This window comes from Monodelphis domestica, chromosome 2, assembly GCF_027887165.1.
Source record: "Monodelphis domestica isolate mMonDom1 chromosome 2, mMonDom1.pri, whole genome shotgun sequence".
Classification (NCBI taxonomy): domain Eukaryota; kingdom Metazoa; phylum Chordata; class Mammalia; order Didelphimorphia; family Didelphidae; genus Monodelphis; species Monodelphis domestica.
In genome coordinates this window covers 36,840,391-36,864,326 of record NC_077228.1, presented here as the reverse complement: position 1 = coordinate 36,864,326, position 23,936 = coordinate 36,840,391, and the positions used below count along the sequence as shown (strand labels likewise).

The 23,936-nt window shown below is 35.8% G+C and overlaps 1 protein-coding gene across 9 annotated transcripts in view; it reads right to left on the bottom strand.

Annotated features, from left to right (window-relative positions):
- The window catches only part of ZNF644 (zinc finger protein 644), a 121,296-nt gene that overhangs the window by 86,050 nt on the left and 11,310 nt on the right, over window positions 1-23,936 (bottom strand). The window contains exon 1 of one of the 9 annotated variants that reach the window (XM_056815368.1): window positions 57-7,876. The exons of the other annotated variants lie outside the window; for them this stretch is intronic. The gene's annotated coding sequence lies outside the window, so the exon portion shown is untranslated. Of the gene's footprint in view, window positions 1-56; window positions 7,877-23,936 lie in introns of those variants that run through there. 9 annotated transcript variants of the gene reach the window in all.

Sequence of the window (23,936 nt, the reverse complement as noted above, 5' to 3'; positions counted from 1 at the left end):
TTGATCCTGCTTCGAAACACAATGTGGATTGCCTAGTCACAATCCAGTCAACCCACCTCCATTAATGAGTTCCATTGGCTCTCTTTCAAGTTGTGCAAGGAGGATGAAGAAGAGCAGACAGGGTCAATCAGCAGAGCCAGTCAGACCTTCGTTCAGGAAAACAAGTGTTGGTCCTAAAGTTGATTTGAGCATGAAGGTAAGATATTTTTCTGCTCCTTCACAAAGTATATTGGCCAGGCTTTACACAGGTAGACCAGATCAAATATGGGTAGAGAAGTGGATCCTAATTGTCACATCATAATCATTACCATTTCACATTGAATAGGCACCTGCAATTTCAGCTTTAAAATTTTATGGCTCTAACCAATTTCACTTTTTATTTTACATTAATGGAATGGAAGGGTAAAGATAATCAGGAAAGAACTCCTAGAACCAGATAAATCATCTTTAGGCAGGTTAGCATAATGCTGAAAAAATATTGTCTCTGACCACACTTTCTCAAGTCTCTGTCAAATCTACTGCCATAATCCAGAAATGAATTGGAGAAAAATTCTATCCCTTTTAAAACTCACTCTCCTACTCCTTGGCTGACTTTGTGATAAGTGACTATCATGTGATCAGTTTTCACTATCAAAATTACTCAAAATATAATCATTATCAACAGAGATTAAATATTCCTGAAAAGATACAGCATATTAAATACTACTGAAAAGATACAGCATAAGCAGAAATAAAACAAATGGCTTACGTTTTCATTTCCAGCTTTTATGAGAGGTTATGGGAAAAAGACTAAACAGAAAAAACTGTGAAAGTGGTTTGGAGAGATCTGGAAATGTTCAATAGGGTAGAAATTTAAATTTCATTTAGGAAGGTAATACTGGAGAAAACAATGAAGAAAAATCCAAGTGGAAAGCGGGAGCTGTACGACTTGAGCTTAAACGGTAACTCCAGATAGAAAAGGGGGGAAAAAAGAATTTGAAGAGTAGAGATAAGCTAAGTATGACAGAAAAAAGGAAGCTGGAAGGAGCTGTCAAAGCTCTATCAAAAGGTAAGAAGAGAAATAGCTGCAGACCTGAAGGGACCCATCAACAATTTGTCTTTAAGTTTTCTAAGGGATGTGAATACCAAGAATGACAAAGAATGAGAATTTCACTTCCATCAAAGTATGGAAAGCAAGAAGAATTTTGCAGTGGCATGCAAGTGGGTGGCTTTTATCTCGGCCACTGTCAAGGCAACTAAGTGGTGTCTGTGCTCCAAGTTCAAGCTTAAGAAACTTGAAGAAAGCCTTCTACTCCCCTGATGATCCAAGAACATGAAATGTTCCTTTACAAAACAAGAAATTCAATGCATGGACAAGGAAGGCAGAAATAGGGAAGGCCCACTAAATATTTAGAGCTAATAAACAGATAAAGCTCTTCCCAAATTAGACTGCACTATACACTGTCAACAGACAGCTGTTGCTCAGACTCCAAGTTATGATGTGGATGCTAAAGTGGTATTAAATAAGAATAATAAAACAAAGCACATAAGAAGGAAGACTAATTGGCAACTACCTGATTGGGGGAGAGACACAGAGACAGTCATGTGTGGATTAGATGAAGAGGTATTAAGTTTTTTGTTTGTTCCCTCCACCCCAGGGGATCCATACACAATCACCCTAATTTTAGTAATAACTAGAAGGAACCCAAAAGAGATGCTACACTAAGGAAGGGTACTAAGGCACATTTAGTAAGGCACTTACAATGGGCCAGGCACCATGCTAAGTGCTGGGATATAAATACATACCAAAAAAAAATCACCTCTACCCTTCAGAAGCTTGAAAAAAAATTAAGAGAAGGACAGGGTATCTAACCAAGGGCAAAGACCAATATAGTCTTCCGTAGAGCTGAATGGATACCCTGAATACTTGGTTCTAAGCTAGGGACTCAAACATGAGAGGGTCACTAGGGAAGAAGCAAGAAACTTAAGACTATAGGGACTTTTTTCATCAAAAAGTATTATTTTTCATCAAAACTCCCTATTGAAGGCAAGAAATTCAGAAAAGGACAAATTAGAGAAGGAATGCAGTTGATTAAAGGGGAAGAAGTTCATTTGGGAGGTGACCAGAAAGTTTAAAAAATGATATCTGAAAATAGGATTTTAATTCCTTGTACAAATGACAGGTTCTTTATCAGTAATGGGGTAGGAGGGGCTGGGAAAGACCAAGCAGTTATTATTAAGGAATCTACTATGTACTAATAAGCATTTGACAAATATTTCACTTGATCCAAACAACAATCCTGTGAGGTCGGTGCTATTTATTATTCCCATTTTACAACTGAGGAAACTAACATAAACAGGCGTTAAGTGACTTGCCCAGAGTCATGAAGTTAGTAAATGTTGGAGGCCAAATCTGGACACAGGTCTTTCTAACTCTATATACAGGGTTCTATATACCATAGGTTAATACATACCTAACATCCAAAATTCCTAAGGTGCTGTTATTCCTAGGACTAGAGAACATCTAAATATTCTTATTGAGTTCAAGTAAGCAAGTTGGAAGGAAGGATGCTGATTGAGAGGGAGAAGCCTATACACAAGTAAAAAAGTAAATTCCTGGCAAAATTCTAGATTACATTATTAAAGAGATGGCTATTGAACACCTAGAAAAGGTAGTGGGTGATCACAAAAAAACTAGCAATTAATTAATAATTAATAATAATAATTAACTTTATTTACATTTTTGACAAGGCTATCCATCTATAAAAGTAGATAAAGAGAATGTTATATAGTATACATAACGTACAACTTATAAACTGGATTTGTAGAGTGCGGAGTGGAGGGGCAACTAGGAGATGCAGTGGAAAGAACACAGAAGATGATCTGAGTTCGACTCCGACCTCAGAAACTTAGTAGCTGTGTTACCCCTAGGCAATTCATTTAACACCTATTTGCCTCAGGTCTTCATCTATAAAATGAGGGCATACTGGAGAAGGAAATAGAACCATTCCAGGATCTTTGCCAAAAAAAAATCCATGGACCAAGTTCATGTGGTCACACAAGAGAGGGACACAACAGAACACTAACATATCTAGATTTTATCAAAGCATTTAATAGATTCAATTTGATAACTATCTTAATCTTTCTTCATTATCCAGTTGTTTTAGTACTGTCCAACTCTTTGTGACCCTAATTCTTGGCCATTTCTTGCCCAAAATGATTTTATAGATGGGGAAACTGAGGTAAAATGAATTAAGTGACTTGCCCAGGTTGACAAAGCTAGTACGTTTCTGGGTCTGGTTAACTCAAGTATTCCAGACTCCAAGATAGCCCTGTGCTACATCTATCATGCCACCTAGCTGTCCCTTTCTCAATCTATTCTTATGGAAAAGATGGGATCATGTAGGCTGGATAATAAAACTGGATAAACATGGAAATAGCAGAACACAAACAATTACTAATGTTTTCTGTGGCAATCTGGAAGGTCTCTAGAGGAGTGCCCCCAGAGATCTATGCTTGCTCTTATGCTCTTTAACATTATAATTAAGGACCTCGAAAAAAGTATAGATGGTATGATTCTTTGAAAACAGATCCACTAAGGTTTTTTTTTCTTTCTTTGAAATATTAAGAAATATGTCAGTGTCCTGGTCTAAAAGTCCTTGGAGAACGTGTATGAAAAATGTAATTATAATCCCTGAAATTAAAAACAATCAAATGCAGGAAGGAATCTTAATTTCCTGAATTTAAAAAACTCTGCTTTGTTTATAAATGTCCAAAATTAAGAGCAGGATTCTGATTAATTTAAAAGCAATAACTAAATTTCACTAAGTTGAAAGTAGAGAAGGTCTTTGGAGAGAGAAGCTAAAGAAGGAATGATTTCTTTCAGAGTGTACTAATATTAACATTGCTATTGTTTTAAGCAAATAAAAAACTCTAAAAACTAAACTCTGAACCACTGTTTTTACCCCCTGTGGAATTTGTCTTTTGTTTCATGATCACTATAAAATTATAAATATATATGGCACAGTTTGGAAACATTTTCAGTATGCAAGAAGAAACTGCCCATTTAGGTCGCTTCTCTACTCAGGAGCAATGCAGACCTGAGTGAAAATGCAGAGTATAGTTTTTCTTCTACACAAATAAAGCTTGCAGCTGACACAAAGCTCAGATGGATGACCATTAGAATTTTAAAATGTCACGATAGACAAGCATTGGATCAAATCAAGATAAAAATATATTAGGCTTTATGAAAGTAAACTCTTACACTTGGATTTTTAAAAATGAACCTACATGTACAAGACGGCTAGACAATACTTCATTTTAAAAAAAGGGTCTGGAATTTTTCAGGGCGTGCAAGCTCAATAAGCGACAAAAGTGTTAATATGTCACCTTAGGCTACTTTAAGAGAAATGGGGGGGGGGGCCGCTGGGGTGCTCAGTGGATTGAGAGCCAGGCCTAGAGACAGTTCAAATCTGGCCTCAGACACTCCCTAGCTGTGTGACCCTTGTCAAGTCACTTAACCTCCATTACCTAGCCCTTAGCACTTTACACAGTATTGATCTCCAGAAAGGGAGGGAAGAAGAAAGGGAGAGAGAGAAACATAGAATCTCAATTAAAAACCAAATAGTCCCCTAATCAGATTACATCTATAAGTATATTTAATTCTGGTACCACACTCCAGATAATGATTTAATAAGCTACTGAGTATGCAGAGGGCAACCAGGATAGTGATGGGTCTAGAATTCACATCATCCAAAAATCAATGGTTAGATTTAACCTGTAGGGTTAAAAACAAGCATTTAGATGGGAAACAATAGCGAGCTTAAAAATATCTAAACAGTTCATATATGTTAAAGGGATTAGGCTTGTTATACTTAGCCCCAAAGAGCAAAACTAAAATAGTGGGTAGATGTTACAAAGACAACAATGTAAGGAAAACCCTGCCAACAATAAAAATTATTCCAAAGTGGAATAAAATACTTCAAGAGGGAGTACATATGTTTTTCCACAATGGTGGTCTTAATACAAAGGCATTAATGAATCATTTATCAATGATCGTTTGCCTGGTATGCTGGAGAAGACATTCTTTTATTAGTATGTGTTGAACTATTTGCCCATGGGGGTCCCTTCCAACTCAAATTCTGCCTTTCTCTAAAATAATACCTTTACTCTTCATCTCTCTAATGAGGTTATTCATTGAGCCTCCTCGCCTGTTATCCATTTCATACTGAAAATAAGAATTAGACCAAAGCAGCATAAGCATATGACTTGAAGAAGAAATTATTTAGGGACAGTTGGAACATTTCAATTTACTTCTCCATTCTAATAAAATAAAATAATAAAAATGGAAATTAGGAAACAGTGTGACTGGCCAATAGCAATATAATGTAGGTGAAATGAAACAGCAGAGCAGTAGCAAGTCTGGTTACACATGGCCATATTCTCTGCCCTCTCTATTCCTCTCCAAAATACTATAAGAACTTTGGATAAGAATGAGGGTATAGCAGGGAGAAAAGAAACACAAGAGAGGTTTAATTGTAAAAGAACTACTACAATAAAAAGTAAATGGAGAGAGGCAGGATGAAGGAAGAAAGAGAAGAGCCACTATTCACCACAAAAAGTACAATAAAACCATAATGACCAGGAGATAGGGAAAACTCTAGGTGTGGAACAATGCATATAATATCAATCTTTTTCAAAGTACTGATTAGTTTGGAACTTTTTCTCCTTTTTATTTCTTAACATAAGGGATGGTTCTATGGAAGAGGGGGAGGAAGGAGGATAATTTGGGAAATGTAGATGAAGTAAAAAAAGAAGATATTAAAATTTTTTAAATTATACTAAATGAAGGAAATCATAAATGTATCCAAATTTACAATTCATCTAGCCTCAAGGAACTAAATTACAAGAAAACTAGTTGCATTTCCTTTCTCTATTCTAGTATCAAAGCTGTATGTTTCCCAATCTGTTAACATGTATAACAACACATAAAGAGATAATTTATATTTGTGGGCCACCTGGGAGACAAAGCCAAAAGTCATTGAGGGAGGGGGAGATAATAAGTCTCATAAAAACATGCCTGCAAAAGCAGCATAACTGATAAAACAAGAAACACAATGTGCAGTGTCATAATCAATCTACTATATTATAAACCCCTCCAATGGATCATAAACTGTTTTACAAACAGAACTATCATTTCTGACCTTTGCAGTTTCCAGGGCATTGCACATGGTATAGCGCTTCACTGATCTAATTTCAAAGTACTTATAATGGCTAAAATAAACCAAAATTCTATGACTGCAATAGTAACTCAAGTTACCACATTGCTGTCATTGACTGTCTACCTCTGCTGCTGCCACCACTACCTAGGGAAGTAATAATGCTCTCGTTCAAAATTATGTTCCCCACCACAACCCAATGACATTACCCCTAAAGTAGAGTCTGAGAAAAGGTCAATCCTAAGCACAAGAGCCATTTCTTTGTAGAAAGGTTACAATAAAGTTTAAGAGTTGCCACTAATCCCAATGGGTAGGAAGACAGTGTACAAAAGAGATGGGGAATTGTTGGCAATAATAGAAGAAAAAAAAAGTAGGAATTACAAACAGGATATTGATTGGCAGGAGTGACAGCAACAAATAGGCAGACAAAAAGCTTAACAATTCCATAAATTGAAGTATTGGGAGTGGGGGGGGGGGGAGGTGATAGTTCAACTTATAAATTGAAGAAGGAATCCATGGAGCAATAAAAATGTTGGACTTGAGAATTGCTTTAAAAAATGAAAATAAGTAAATTCCCTAGAATCTAAAACAGAAAGTATGCTAAGTATGGAAGAGAAAATATTAAAAGGACATACTTTGTCAGAAACTTCAAATCTAGGAAACATAGGAGAATCAAAAGAATTATAAAAGAAACACCTAAAGGCTTTATAATATTGCCCATTATATACCCGTTGGCCTTCAAAATTACATTGGCTGAATGGAAGGTAGAAAATGTGCACTGGAAAATTCATATAATGGAGATATAAAGCCATCTGTGTTATATCAATGGGGGGATGGGGAGATTTGGCTTCCTTAAACTAAAGCATCACTACTTTCTATGAACATTACGAGGCGATAAAATTGTCATGAGACACAATGATTTAACTACAAAATACAAACTATCAAAATACTAGAGAATATGGAAAGCATAAGGAATGAACAAATATTTATATTGTACTTAATCTCTTTGTGTTCAAGGACTAAGCTAAGCAATAGAAGACATAGCTTTAGATGAAATACAGTTCTGCTCTAAAGAAGTTTATATTCTTTCAGAGATGACACTAAAGTCTACCACCAAAACCATAATACAAATCAGTAAGCATTTATCCAGCACCTATGATAAAACTTCAACAAAGCACAACATTACATAATAAATGTACCCCCTAGTGAGGAGCAACAACTAGATGACTCAGTGGATTGAGAGCCAGACCTAGAGATGGGAGGTCCTATATTCAAGTTTGACTTCAGATACTTCCTGTGTGACCCTGAACAAGTCACAACCCCCATCGCCTAGGGCCAAGGTCTTCTGCCTTGGAACCAATATACATTATTAATTGTAAGGCCAAAGGTAAGGCTTTTTTTAAAAAGTAACAGGAAACCAATAAAGATATTTTTTAAAGCAGTGGAGTAACTAGGTGATCAGATCTATACACAAAAAATATTATTCTTATATGGATAGACTAAATTGGAGGATCATGAGTTAGTGGCTTTGGAATGATCTGCCAGAAAGTTACTGCAATGATATAATTGATTACATATGAAACACTGGAGTAAATGAAATAAAAATATTTTTGTAATATTTCATATGTGGCAAATCTTCATTTATGGATAGCCAAAATAATTTTATGAATATAATTTTTATTTTAAAAATACAAACTACTATTGGAGATTTATTTTAAAGAACTTCTCAAGTCATAGATGAGTCAAGACAATTACTATACTTTTTATGTATCTACTTTAAAAAGTAATTTACCTAAGATGCTAAAGATACTGTTATGTTCTGCCTCATTTTAATCAAGGTAATTTAATTGTACTAAGTTTGAAAACTAATTTAATTATCTTTACATTCTCAGTGATCTCATTAGTTACCATGGGATCAAATTTGGTCTCTATATAGACAACCATAATAACTGACAGAGAAGGAATGACAGAGGTGCTCAATTGTTGTTTTCTTTTACAAGGAAAATTGTGTTTGCTCTAAAAATTAAAGAAAAGGGGATAAGCAGGAGTTAATACCCAAAATAACAGTAATAAAGATAGGAATAAAGCCTCTAGCTGCCCTGAGTGGATCCAAATTGCTTGGTCCAGATCAACTACATCATCGGATACTGAATGAATTGGTAGATGTGGCTATTGAGCTATATATTAGTGATATATGAAAGATTCTAGCAACAGAGAACATTAAAAAAAAGCTAGCATCCCAATTTTCAAAAGAATTAAAAGAAGAGCCTGCAAATTATAGGCAAGTGAGCTTGACTTCAATTCCTGAGGAAATAATACACTGGATCAAAAAAGAGACTTAGTGAAAATCTGAAAAAAAAAATCAGAGAATAGTCAAATATGGCTTTACAGAGAACAGGTCATCTCTTCAATTTTGGGCGAGAGGGCCACAGAGAGATGGCATTCCTTAACTATATGATTTACCTCAACTTTGGCAAGAAAAAAAATGTCAAAATGTAGTTAAAATATCATTTTTGTGAGGAAGTTGGAAAAATATATGCTAAATGTCTTATGAACTGGATTCAGAAATGGTTCAATATGAGCTTGGCAGAGAAACTCTAACAGAGCACCTCAAGAATGTGAGCATGAACCTGAGCTAAATATTTTCTAACAATAACACAGATAAAAGTATAGCCAAGAAGTTTGACAAATTGAAAAATAGCACAAAACAGAGAAGGAAAGCCTATACTCTATATGGCAAGTCAACACAAGAGAACTGGGAAGAACAAAGTTTAAATGAATAATATGGATAAAATTAAAAATCTGACCATGTGAATTGAAAAAAATCAATTTCACAAATTAAAATGGAAGAGACATTAATTAAAAAGGCAGTCTGTGTGAAAAAGATGAGATTTTAGTGGAGTAACTCAAACTCAATGAATCAGCACTTGAATGAGGCAATCAAAAAAAGACAATAATGACAGCTAGCATTTATTTAAGGCCAGGTCACAAAGTGGTTGCTGGACTGGAGTCAGGAAGGTCATCTTCCTGGGTTCAAACCTAGCCTCAGACACTTTATTATCTCTGTAACCCTGGGCAAGTCATTTAACCCTGTTCACCTCAGTTTCCTCATCTGTAAAACAAGCTGGAGAAGGAAATGGCAAATCAAACCAGGATCTTTGCCAAGAAAACCCCAAATGGTATCACAAAAAGTTGTCTGCACAAAGCCTTACATGTTATATTTGGTTGATTCTCACAACAACCCTGTTAAATAGATACTGTCATAAAACTCATTTTGATATGAGAAAAAACGAGGTCCTAGGAGGGGAGTGAATTGCTCAAGTTTAGTCACCACAGCTAAGTGGCAGGACCTCCATTGAGGCCCTGACTATCCCACATCTGAACTAGTTTATAGCCTGCTAACTTGTCTCTACCTCAGCTATCCCCCTCTAATCTATACTTCCCTTGGCAATGAAACAGATCTTCCTAAAGTATAGTATCTGACCATGTCCTCCCCTCCTCCCCTCAATCAATAAACTCCAGAGGTTTCTTATCACTTCCATGATCAAAAACAACTCAAGTTTGGCTTTCAAAGCCCTTTATCACCTAACCCCATTTCAACTCCACTCCAACCTTACTTTACTCAGCTCTAATTACTATGTAACCCAAGGACACTGACCTCCTTCCTATCTTTCACCTTTCTGTATCTTCATCTCCAGATTCCAAGCTTTTTGACAGACCCTCTTCCATGCATAAAATGTTCTGTCCTCTTCTAAGCTCCTGAAGAGCTTCCTTAGCAGCTTCCTTCAAATCTCAGCTAAAATATACCTTCAACAAAAAGCCTTTCCTAGATCTCCTTAATCTTAGTACCTTCTCTCTTGATTATCTCCAATTTAGCATGTATATGTTGTTCATACCTAGTTGTTTACAGGTTATCTCTCCCATTAGATTATGAGCTTTTCAAGAGCACTGCTTAGCATGGTAACCAACACATGGGTGATTAATGTATAAATTGAATAACTTCCAGCATAGTGTAAAGGAAAATGCACTGGACTTCAAGCAAGAGAACACAGAGTTAGATTCTAGTTCTATTTATACTTGCCACCTGGATAACCTTGTATTAAGTCACTTTACCTCAATGGACCTCATTTACAGTAAAGGGGCTGGATTAGACAAGGTCTTTTCTAGTAATCAACTTATAACCCTTTGACATGATTATTTTCAGTTAAGCCAGAATATTTGCTTGCACACAATCATTTTGAACAAAAAGGAATTATCAAAAGTCTTCCTATTCTCTTGACCTCTATTGTCAATTCCCACCAAAATTGAACAACAACTGGAAAGCTAGGTTTATAACTTAAAGAATGAACTGTAAATTCATGAAATGTTTTGATGAGTATAACAACATATCTACTTTGCTCACTTTCTTAAATTTATTTTTTAAGAATTTACTTTTATGCTATTTATGCTAGTTAAAAACAGCAAAGTTAACACAATCATTTACTTCTAAATATGGAAAGATTATATTAGTTTAAGGCATCATTTTTTAAAAATGTGAAATAAATTATACATAACCTAGAAAATGCTATTATGGTTTAGATTTCCCAGATTTTGCTCAGTTTCCAAATGGAAAAAAGGGGTGGAAGCTTTGTTACATGAACAAAGGAGGAAGTGTGCTACTTTTACATTAGCACACCAAAAAATGGATTTTTCATTTGTATTTTCATTTCTATACCCTTACATTTCCCAAAATGACTCATTCCCATTACTGAGAACCACTCCTTATAACAAATTAGAAAAAAAAATTAAATAAAACTAAACAAAATATTAACTGTGACATTATAAGCAGTATTCTATTCTTATTCCTCTCTCATTTCTCTTCTTTGAGACTGTGAAGATTAAATTTAACTCTCCCCTAAATTGCAAAAAATGATTTTTTTTATTTTTTAATTTAATTATTTAAAAATTAAAAAAAAAATAAAATTTTTAGATTTAATCTAAAACCAAAAGTGTAACAACGCTACTTACAATTGAGTGGGGAGATCTGCCCATTTTTGGATCTAATCACCAAAAGTGTACATCCCACTTATCATTTAGTGGGAGAGGTCTATGACCCACCTGTGAGATAATGGGTCACAAATCAGAATCGACTACCTCCTAGGCAGTCCTAAGCAAGGCTTTAGACAAGAGGTTCTCAACCTGTGGGTCGTGACACAAGGGTTGCCTAAAGCCATGGGAAAATACATATTTCCGATGATTTTAGCCACTGAGAAATCGCACTACTTTACAACCAAGATCTCGGAAAGAACGGGGACCCTGCTGCCCGCACGTTGTACTAATATTAGTTACCTATCAGCAGCCCTTATGAGGGGCGATGGATTTATTACCCTGTTGTCTGGAGACCAGACTCAAACAGAGACCCAGAGAGAGCACCAGGGTGCTGGCTCCAGAGGGGTTAAGAACAAGTCCTGGAGCGAATAACGGAGCCCAGTAACCCCTGCAAAGTGAAGCCTCAGCTCGAGCTGGAGGGAGATGACAGGAAGAAGAAGGCAGCATCTGCGGATCCCCTCCCCAGGCAGGACTTACCTCCCGCCCCAGCACTCAGGCTGCCTCCTGCTGGATTAATATTTCTCAACATATAATTAAATATTGTTTTTGTGATTAATCAACTATGTTTTAATTATGTTTGATTTGTAGCAATGAGAATACATAATGCATATCAGGTATTTACAATCCGAATCATAACTTTAGCAAAATTACAGTTTTGAAGTAGCCACCAAAATAATTTTTTGTTTTGGGGTCACTGCAACATGAGGAACTGTATTGCCGGGTCACGACATTAGAAAGGTTGAGAACCACTGCTTTAGACTATCATTCGTCCACATAAAAAGTGGAGGAAGGCATACAAGGAGGAAGTGATGCAAAAGAAAGTGAATTTAAAAGGAATTACAACTTCCTGTGAGTCATTTCTTCATTCTTTGGAGTTGAGACTGGAGAAGAATCTGCTGACTGGACCTGAGACCCTGTTCCTGGTGAGACTGTCATTAAATCTCTCCCTTTTGGACTGACACATGGTGAGTGAAAAAGCTGACTTCTTTCCTAGACTTTCTGAAGAAACTAGCCTCAGGAGAGACCCACCTCTTGAGGGAGACTTCCCCAGGTCCTCAGCTACAAGGGCCGAGGCCTCCCCTTTAAGGACTAAACTCCCCTGCCTAGGTTGAGCCAGGGGTCATAGAAAAATACTTGGTGCTTAAAGTAGGTGCTTAAACCCTATCCTCTCTCTAATTTTTAACTTCACTCTTTCTATATTTTGTAAATAAATTTCTTTGGAATAAATTAAATTCCTGGTGACCCTATTTTAAAATATAATCCAGTCAAACCCTTTTATAAAAACCCCCAATTACCCCTTACAAGACCAAACTTGATTATAATTTTATAAGTTTCAATTGTTTTATTCTATTCACAGTGTAGTATTTTGTTTGCCTGCTTGTTTACTTCACTGTGTATCCATTCATACGAATGCTTTCCCATGCTTCTTTATTATACTCATATTCATAATTTTTACAGGGTAGTAATAAATATTCTGGTATATTCCTGTACCACAACTTGATCGTTAGCATCTAATCCCAGTTCTTTGCTACTAAAAAAAACTGATGTTCTAGTAGTAGAATCTCTGGTTCACATCAAAGGATGTGAATGAACTAAATAATCACCTTTCTAAGGATAATTCTAAACTATGTCCAGAATTCCCTGGTCAATTCACAACTCTACCAGGAATATCAATATACCCATCTTTTTGTAAAATCATTTTTAATTCTAGAATAAAATCCAAAAGTCTTTCATACTACTAAAAAGTTGAGAGAAGTTTTAAAAGTTTACATTTCAAAAAAACTTTTAAGGGGGGCAGCTGGGTGGCTCAGTGGATTGAGAGCCAGGCCCAGAGACAGGAGGTCCTCGGTTCAAATCTTATCTCAGACACTTCCTAGCTGTGTGACCCTAGACAAGTCACTTAACCCCAACTGCCTAGCCTTTACCACTCCTCTGCCTTGGAATCAAGCCAAAAGGTAAGGATTTTTATTTAAAAAAAAAAAAACAAAAAACTTTTACTATTAGTAACCTTGGAACACATTCTATCAAGAGAAGGATTCCTTACTGGACAATAACTCCTAGAAAAGCTAAAAAGGCATGGTAAAAAATAATATATTATCCCAAATATCAGAAGTTCCATGAAGATAAACAATCTTAAAAGAGCAGAATCTAAAAATATTAAAGAAAGAAATGGCTTTAACAGTTATGGTTGAGAAAGATTTCATAATCAAAGATTAGTGTTCATGACAGTACAGGTAGGTAGGCAAAGTATAGAGCACTAGCCAAGGAATCAGAAAGTTCAATTCTGGGCAAGTCACTCAACCCCAATTGCCTAGCCCTTACCACTCTTCTGCCTTGCAACTAATGCTCAGTATGATTCTAAAACAGAAGGTAAGGATTCAAAAAGTAAGGTGGGGTTTTTTTGAGTGATACAATTAAACAATGAAAAAACATCAAAATCAGTAATAAAGAGGCAAATTAAACCAACTCACCTTCATCTCAAACCCATCAAACTAGCAAAGAAAATGTAAGATGCAGTAAATACTTAGGTGGAGGCATATTAGAGAGACACATTACTACACCTTTGATAGAACTATGAATTTGTCCATCCATTCTAGAAATCCAATTTAGAAATATGTGGGAAAAGTTAATAAACTGTTATATACACGTATTCATATCCCTTAACCCAGGGATTCCACTACTGGTACATACTTCAAGGAGGTCAATGAAAGAAAGAATGGTCTCATGCAAACCAAAATGTTTCTTGTAGCTACTACAAAAAATTAGAAACAAAGTAAATACCCAGAGAGCAGAGAATGGCTTAAGAAATTGCTATATGAATATAATAGGACAGTGATTTGCCAAGAACTCCAAGATACTCTATATAAGCTAATTATAAAAAAAAAGGAAGCAGAATCAGAGAATATACAAAATTTCTACAATAATACAAATAAAACAAAACTAAAAGACTCATTTTCTCAGCAGTTGTCAACGTCTGGTATTAAAAAAGGGGTAAAACACACAAGTACCCATAAGTACAAGGTAATAAAATGCTTATTTTGGAAAGATACAATCATCAAACATAGGAGAATACAGGTTAATAGTTCTGGAAATTCATCTAATCCTCCAACTGATTTCCTCCCCTCTTTCTAAGGGGACAACCTCTCAATTTTCTTAGCCTCAAAGGAATGCATACAGGGTCAAGGAAGCCCTGAGTCCCCAAAAACCCAGATTCAGTATTTTTATCTCTCTATGGTTTTGCCAGGTACTATGTCACCAGTGCAAAGTGTTTCCTTATAAAAGAAACAAAAAAACTTTTGTGCTATTGCAGCCTACATGGTAGGGGATACTGGTCAGTTGTATTCCCTAATTCCCACACAGCTTGCCATCCTAGCTGCTTCCCAGGGCCTGTTCCCTTCTATTTTAATGAGTATAGGCCTACAGCTCAAATGCTAAAATCATAATTACTACAAAAAGACAGATGTTAAAATATATTCCCTTATTCTTGGAACAGAGGTGGTAGACTGTGGGTACTGAATGTTTATATATACTATTCTGTCGATTGCAGTTATTAGATTATCATGATTCATCAATAAGCCTTGACATTTAATTTATGTTGCTAAAAGCAGGGAAAACAAAGAAAAAAGTCAAACATCTGTTCTCAAGGAGCTTACATTTTATCTGGAACACAAGACCTCATATGCTCCCTTCTCTCCTCTGACACTGCCACCTCTCTGGAGCAGGCCTTCACCACCTCACACCTATACTATTGCAAATCTCTCCCAGCTCTACCCAATCACCCATTTAACCATGTCCCCTCCCAATAAACTCCAGGGGTCCCTATCACCTCCAAGATAAAATATAAGGGTTTTTTAAGTTGTTATAAGGATTTTCTTAATCTCTCCCTCTGACTCCTTAAGAGGCTAGAGAGTAGGATTTCTAAGTAGATCAAAACTGACAGGAGCCAGTGAGCCAGAGCTGCAGATTCCATTACCAAGGAGACCAGGATTGAGGAGAGGAAGTAGCTGGCCCTTGGACAGGAAGTATGGGGAGACAGTTGGTCAGTGAGGAGAGAAAGGAAGCATCGGATGAGGAAAAGGGTCTTTTGCCTCTGGGATCTCTGCCTCTGAGGCAAGGATCTGCTGGCAGTTGCCTACTGATAGTTGAGCTGTTAAAGAAAATTGATTGAAGGAATGAGTGGATAGTGGCTGTCTATTATTTTAGGGAGTTAGGTAGTTAGTAAATAATTTATAGATAAGAGTAGATTAGGCCTGGTGTGCCAGGCAGAAGAAACTGTCCTGAGAAGACAGTTAAAGAGATAGCTTAGGTAGTATTGGGAATTATACTTATAAGGTATAAGATTAATAATCTCTCTTTCCTCTTTTCTATCTTTCTATCTGTACTTCTTTCTCTAATTAAACAAAGTTTCTGTTAAACTGCTCTCTTCACTTTGCCAAACTCCTTAATTTAACCCTTACAAAGTCCTCAATAACCTGGCACTCCCTACCTTTCCAGTCTTCATTACACCATCCACAGATACTGTTGCCCTGTCTGTTCTTCTTTTACTATCTTCCCAACTTTCTCTCCACCATCTTCTCTTTTCCTCCCTTGTCATCTCCTGTGCGTGTGTGTGTGTGTGTGCGCGCGCGCGCGTCTTGAGGACAGGGAATTTTTAGCCTTTCTTTATATCCCCAGCACTTAGCACAATGCCTGGCACATAGTTAATAAATATTCGTTGACTTAACTATAAATTATGAAATGTTTCTATAAGCAATAATAATATAAACAATCCAAACAAAAAATGTACGAAAGCAAAAGAATTTTTGTACAACCCAATTTTTGACAACATACAAATCTAATCTAACATCTATAGTCCAAAACTGCACTAGAAAAATACTTAATAACTTTCCCTGCATCTATCAATTAATGTTACAATTAATAAAATTTAATAAAGGACAGGACATCAAAGTTGTATAGCAGCATATAAATTTAACATTAAAATACAGGCATTGTAAAACAATAGTTCTAATGTGGTAGATGATAGGGTGAATTGCAGTTTTCAATCTAGCCAACCTTGTTATTTTTCTTTAGCCTTCTCACACTTCACCATTTATAGAACCTACAGCAAGAAAAAGGTTGTCATCAGATTGTCAAACATAAGGTTTCATTATTTGCTCAACAGGAATATTACAATTATTTGAGCACTAAAATGTTCAACATAATTTAGTTTCAATAATTTCTTTAAAACACTATAAATTTCAAAGATATTACATAGAATATTAATTTGATAAAAGTCTTTTCAGAGCATAACTCTTACGTTCCATAATGTAATAAATCCTTTCAGTTCTTTAAATTTTTCATGCTAAGGGAAAAGTCCTAAAATAGAGTAAAGACATCTCTTTTTCAGCGATTGGGGGGTGGGGTGGGGGTGGGGGTGGTGAGATAACAAAATAAAAGTTAGATTGACTTTAGAGAGATGTTATTTGGAAGGTACAACAGTTTTGATTCCTTGGCTTTAGAAAGGCTTGCAAAACATCCATATTTTTAGAGAAGAGTTAAAAACCTATTCTCTCACAGATTTACTTAAATTATTTCACTGCCTTCATTAGTGAATTTTTAAATTACCACCAATATTATTTGAAAAAAATGATACTAAATTATTAGACAATTCTACTTCAATGTTCCAACTTTTGAATCATTAAATATTTAGGACAGGCTTTTCAAATTCTTAAGTTTTAGAAAGTCTATAGATTTTAGTCATTTAAAATTTTTTACAACATTTCCTAATTTAACATTTTTCAATAAAGAATATTCAAAAATCTCTGGCTGAAACTAGGTTACTTACCTCTAAAGAGAAGTACCTGAAAACTATTTCTACTCATACAACCACATTCAAAATCAAATGCTACACTGTATAGCACTGAAATACATACTCTTTTTGAGTATGGATGACAAGAATGGTGCCTAGGAGTTACTACAAAAATCCCCAAAGGTAGCTATATAAGAGGGCAATACAGATCTTTTCTGGTTACTTCCTGGCTATCTACCCAGAACACTGCAAACACAAGAGTCAAACAATTCTTGTCATCTGTGTAAGCAATTCACTCTGAATTCTAAATGTAGTAATTTTCATCAATTTAACATCTTATGGGTTACTATCACTGAAAACTAAAAAGTACAATTACTGTGAGATTGGCCTAAGTGGCAATCCTGAAAAAAACAGAAAAGCTCAACTATCAAATAACTTCACCTGAAATGTACAACATTCATACACCAATGCCAAGATGCCAAACAAGGACAGAATAGTAAGAGACCCCAGCACCTCCTTTCTCTATAAAAATGAGACTAAATATGCCATAAAAGGTAACCATGCATAAAGAAAATACAAATATACTTTTAAAAAACAATTAAACGAATACAAAGGTTTCCCTAAAAAAGGCTATATCCCCAAGTATTCCTTAGAAAAGCTTTTGAAGGGGACAGTTGGGTATTGATTCCAAGACAGAAGGTATGGGTTTAAAAAAAAAAGGAAAGAAAAGTTTTGAAAAAAAGATAAGTTCTAGATTTGATGAGCAGATAACACAAAGCTCTAGTCTCATCAACCATCAAGTATCTCTTATTCACCACCTTAATATCAGAATCAAAGAGGAAAAGTGAGCTTACTTATGCTCACAATTGAGTGATAGTTTCCCTCTCAGACGCTTCCTTTAGGTGTATATACCCTAGGTACATTTTTATTTTAAGGCACTTGAAATTCCCACATGATATAATTTTAAGTCTCTGATCTTATCCAACATAGTATTATATATGTATAATACTACTAGTTATTCCATATACTCATCACCAAAGTCTTCTTCTTGATATGTCACTGATATGGCAGAGACCCTGGGCTTCTGAATGTTAGGCCAGAAGGGCACAAGCTATAAGCAACTGTTACACCAACCAAGAAATCAGAATATAGATCCAATGTAGGAAAGCCACTCTAGTTGAGTCAGAAGGGCTTATCTCCACAAAGGTAACCACATTTTGAATTTATTTTGCCCAGTTTCCTATGATGATTACAAGGAGTGTTGCAAACTGAACTGGTAGAAGTATCTCATCAATTAAATCTCTTATCTTCAAAATATGTCATATAGATTACTTATTAGATACTATAACTTATAAGCAATGTAACTCATTTTGTTTGATGATTCAGATTTTGAAATACCTTAGGGTCATTATCATCATTAGTAATCTTGGTTTTTTTAATTAAAATTCACTGAATCAGGTTTTTTTTTTTTAATAGAATTCAGTTATTAAGGTCAAAGATTTAGAGTTGGAAGGGATTTTGAGATCAGATAGTTCAACTCCTTCATTTGAGGAAACTGAGGCACAGAATATCTAAGTAACTGCCCAGGGTCACATAAGTCATAAAGCTGGAATTTAAATATAAGTTATCTCACTCCAAACAAGCATGTTTTTTCCCCATACTGTACTATACTGCCTCTTTTCCAGTATATAGGACACAGAGATCACAGGAAGACACAGATGACAGTCAATAGCTGTGGAAGTTCCTCCAGTGTCTCTCTTGTCTTTCACCTCTACTTATTGTTCAATACTTCTGCTGAAAAATCTGAACAAAACACGTGTAAAATGTCATGCCAAATGATGGAATTAAAGGAACTAAGGATGTTTAACCTGAAAAATGTGGACACAAGTGGGGTCCTGAAGTAAAAATGTCAAACAAAAGAGCAGAATGGACTTTTCCTGCTTGTTTCTCACCATTCTCCAATTCCTCATTCCCACAGCTGCCAAAGTGATAGTCCCATTTTTGTACCATAAAAAATGAAGAGAGATGGTTTCAGAGAAATTTAGAAAGACCTATATAGTATTACATGATGCATAATGAAATAAATATGCAGAATCAGGAGTAAGAAACTGGTTTAACATAGTGAAGTAGATATTTATTTTGTTTTTAAGGAACTGAATGACTTCACTGGAATAGGGAAACACCAGATCAACAAATTCCCTTTACCAATACAGAGGGAAACCTGTTCTGTAGCTTATAGCCTTCTGTATAGGAGGTACTCAAAGGTTAAATGATCTAAAGTGGATCACTCAACTGAACAAAGGTAGGCCTTGAATCCAGGTCTCCTGGTTCTACCATACAACTTTTCAATGTGGTTAAAGAAATTGGAATCAAGGAGACAAACTAGGAGGTCACAGTTGAGAATCCAGTATGTTTCTGATTCACTTGTCTCTTCCAATTATGCACACTTTTACATAATGAGCAGCTAGGTGGCACAGTGGACAGAGTGTAAGACCTGGAGTCAGGAAGACCCAAGTTCAAATCAGACACCTCCTATTTGTATGACTCAGAGCATGTCACTTAATCTTGCTTGCCTCAGATTCTTTATTTGTCAAATGAACTGAAGAAGGTAGACAAACCACTCTCAAATATCTCTGCCAAGAAAACATCAAATGGAATCACAAAAAGACCAACATGACTGAAATGACACCTCCACACATAAAGGTATTTTATCTATATACACACATCCAAAAATGTGTATTTCTACAAATTTCTATCTACAAATTCTACAAACATTTCTACAAATGTTGAATATAATTATGAATATTTTATCCCAAACATTTCTTTATAATGCCAGTAACTAATGTAAAAATGGTTATACCATCCACCTCCAACTTCAGAGAGTGCAACTGGTAATAAAGGAATCTGAAAGACTCCAGAGTGATTTGTATGTGGAAGGACTGACTGATGAATGACTTAGGTAGAAAGAAGTCTCACAATGGAAAAAAACATTCTATTACAGAAAACTCCGGTGAAAATGTTCAAGATGCCTGAAATTCAAAGAAAATCTAAAATGTTATTTAAATAAAGAGCTATAAATATTATTCCAATTCAGGATGTCAGAGCTTTAAGTTTTTATTCATTTCTACTTTCATCCCCTTGAGCTAGCATTCTCTCTTTGGGTCTTTTTCTCAGCCTTTTCCCCCTGTTCCTTATATACAACACTTGAGTCTCCCACATTTATGCTCCTGCACTGACAGACTGCCCATGTAGGTGTACACCTGAAAAGGAGATTGGAAACTGGGGGGAAATGGGTAAAGGGGGGAAGGAGGGGAAGAGAGAAAGAGAGCTAGAAAGAGACAAAGGAAGAGACAAGGAGTTAAACATGGACTCCATCATCATGCTGGTTCCTCTGATGGTATTTTTGAGAAAGAGATCTGTACATGTCCCCAAACTTTTATTGGAGAATTTAGGAATGTGGAGTGGGAGGTAGCTAATGAACATGTGACATGGCATAGGCTTTAACACTGACTCAACTGACAATCACATAATCAAAGAGGAGGAGGTTAATCAAACATGTGACTTGGTAAGGTCTAAGAAGGAGGTAGTTAGTACACTGTACCAGCTAAAGGCCTGCCCCCAGGAATTCTTTTGACCTTTGGACTGAAGATTTGGAAATACAATGATCAATAAGTAACATGGTGTGTCTGGTATATGAGTACTTAGGTTACAACATCAATATATCAATAATACTTTCAACATGAGAATATACCTGGGATGTTACACAAGTGTACTTCCTTTCTCACCTCCACCTCTTCTTTCAGACTGCAACTTAAAAACCAGTTTCTACAAGACATCTTTCCTAATCCCTTCAAAAATAAATGTCCTCCATCCCAAAACTACATCAGTATTTACTTATTACTTTGTATTTATTCTCTTTATACTTAAATCTGGATGTAAATCCTTTATGAAGGTTTATTTTATTCATTGAATTTGTATTCCTACAACCCAGCACCATACAGAGCAAATAGAAAGCACTTAGAAAACAGTTGATTGATTTCCAAAAGCTGTATTTAAGTAATGAGATGTTCAAGAACATCTCTGAAACTTTATCCCTTTCCTACCTCTTCATCCATTTCCCAATACTTCCACCAAAGAGTATGAATGCGGAAGAACAATGCTGATCTAGAGAGAATCTCCAGTTATACCATAAAAAGAGGTAACTAATTTAGTCAGTCTCTGAACTGAAGCAAAGAATTTTAATCCCTTTAGTCAAAGAAAACTCCACCCCAATACTCACATTTGCTCTTTAAAACATATTACTCTGGGGATAGTGCGGTGGCTCAGTGGATTGAGAACCAGGCCTAGAGATAGGAGGTCCTGAGTTCACATCAAACTATAACACTTCCTAGCTATGTGACCCTGGGCAAGTCACTTAATCTCCATTGCCTAGTCCTTATTGCTCTTCTGCCTTGGAACCAAGACAGTACAGTATTGCTTCTAAAATGGAAGGAATGGGTTAAAAAATAGTAAATTTAAAAAAAAAAATCTTACTCTGATGGAGAAGTCACCTCAGTTGTACTTTTAGGAACTAAAGTAAGTTAATGCCATTTCAAACTCAACTTCACCAAAGCAGAACACATTATCTTTCCATGAAAAATAACTCCTCTTGTAAATTTGTTCAGGGCACTACCACTCTTGGATTCTCAAAATCATAATCAATCTTGATTTCCTCCTCACTCCACAGATCCAATCATTTACCAAATATTGCCTTTTCTATATCCATATCGTTTCTTACAACTATTCTCTTCTTTTTATTCATGTAACTACCAACCATGCTTAGGCCTTTATCACTTCCTGCCTGGACAATATCAAGAGCACTCTCCTGTGTGAGTTCCAGGATTCAAGTCACTCCCTTTCTAATCTATTCTCCATACAACTGCCAAAGTGATATTCCTAAAGCACAGAACTGACCACATCATCCCACTCTCAATAACTAAATTTCCCACTCCCACTTTTCACTGGCTTTCCTCTATGCCTGGAATTCTATTCATTCTCATTTCCACCTCTTGGCTTCCTTCAAATCTTAGCTAAAACCCTATATTCTACTATTGCACTGAAAGAAATAATGAACTGGAGGTATTCCATGTGAACTGGAAAGACCTGGAAGAATTGATGCAGAGCAAAAGGAGCAGAACCAGGAGAACATTTTCAGACTTATACACTGTGGCACAATCAAAAGTAAAGAACTTCTCTACTAGCAGCAATGCAATGACCCAGGACAATTCTGAGGCCCTTATGAGAAAGAATACTATCCACATCCAGAGGAAGAACTGTGGGAGTAGAAACACAGAATAAAAACATATGATTGATCACATGGTTTGATGGAGATATGATAAGGGTTGTTGACTTTAAAGATCACTCTGTTGCAAATATTAATAATATGGAATTAGGTCTTGATCTTATGGTACATGTAAAACCTAGTGGAATTGCTTGTTAACTACAGGAGGGAGGGAAGGGAAAGACCATGAATCATGAATCATGTAACCATGGGAAAATATTCCAAATTAATTAAATAAATTTTAAAAATAAAATGAAAGAATGAAACAAAAAACCCTATATTCTACAAGACTTTCCTGATTAATGTTAGTGCTTTCCTCATGTTCATTATCTTTTTATTTATCCTTGCTAAGTTCTATTTCTATATTACTTGTCTGCATGTTGTCTCCCCTTGTTAGACTTCAAGCTCCTTGAAAGCAGGAACTATTTTTTGTCTCTCTTTGTATTCTCAGTATTTCAGTGTGGCAAATAGAAGATACCTAAGTAAATGCTTGCTGACTGACAGATTTGTTGATGTATTGATTTTGCTGCTTTTTTGTGCCTTTTATACTTTCTTTTTTAGAAATTCTTTGTTAGAAGAGATGCCTTACTGAAAAGGTAAAGAAGAGAAGTGGTAAAATCTAAGTGATATAAAAACAAAATATCTTTTAAAAGAGGCACTGGAGTCAAAGAGAAAGTGACTGAGAGACAATCATGGAATTTGGGGTCAAAAGTGACTTGAGGAAATTGAGACAGTAAAGGTAAAATAATTTGCCTACCACCAGAAGCTAGTTAGAAACAGTTCCTAGAATAAAACCCAGAATATCTGTCATTTTTCTCAGTATGCTATATGCATCTTTTCCTCAACTGGAGAAACTATCAAATGTGTTCTCCTACCTAGCTCCAGAATTCCCCCTAGAACAATTTCTCATTCCACAGAATCAGAGATGAAAATGCCTTTAGACATCACCTAGTCTAAACTCTTCATTTTATAGATAAGAAACCGAAGTTTCCTAAGAGGGAAAATTTTCCCTTTTAGATCTTGCTTCTCCCTTGATATCCAGACTCCTAGTTCTCAAGAAGTTTTATTTTAATATTCTAGTACTAAATAAAAACAGCAAGCAAAGCAAATAATTATTCCCATCTTGGGACACTCACTGAAATCCAGAATTCTCTCTATCTCTGGCTCTGCCTCTACTTCTACATTCACCATGTCCAAAGGGGCTTTCCTCCCTTTCTAACTCCCTTTTATATTTTGTCCTCCACCATTAGAATATAAGCTCTTTGAAGGGAGGGAGCATTTTGCTTCCTTATATTTGTATCCTCAGTACCTACCACTGTGACTGGCACACAGAAAGTACTCAATACTTTTTCATTCATCTCTTCATTATTCCCTTCTTCCTTGTTGAAAATTTTGCTATTCCAAATTCAGTTGTTGTCCCTTCACTCCCCCCAAAAATCTTCATCCTCTTCAAAAGTTTCATCATCACCTCTATTCAGATGCCTTCCACCTCTTCTATCTACCAGTTTGACCTCTCTGTCAAGTTCAAAAAGCACCTGTTTAA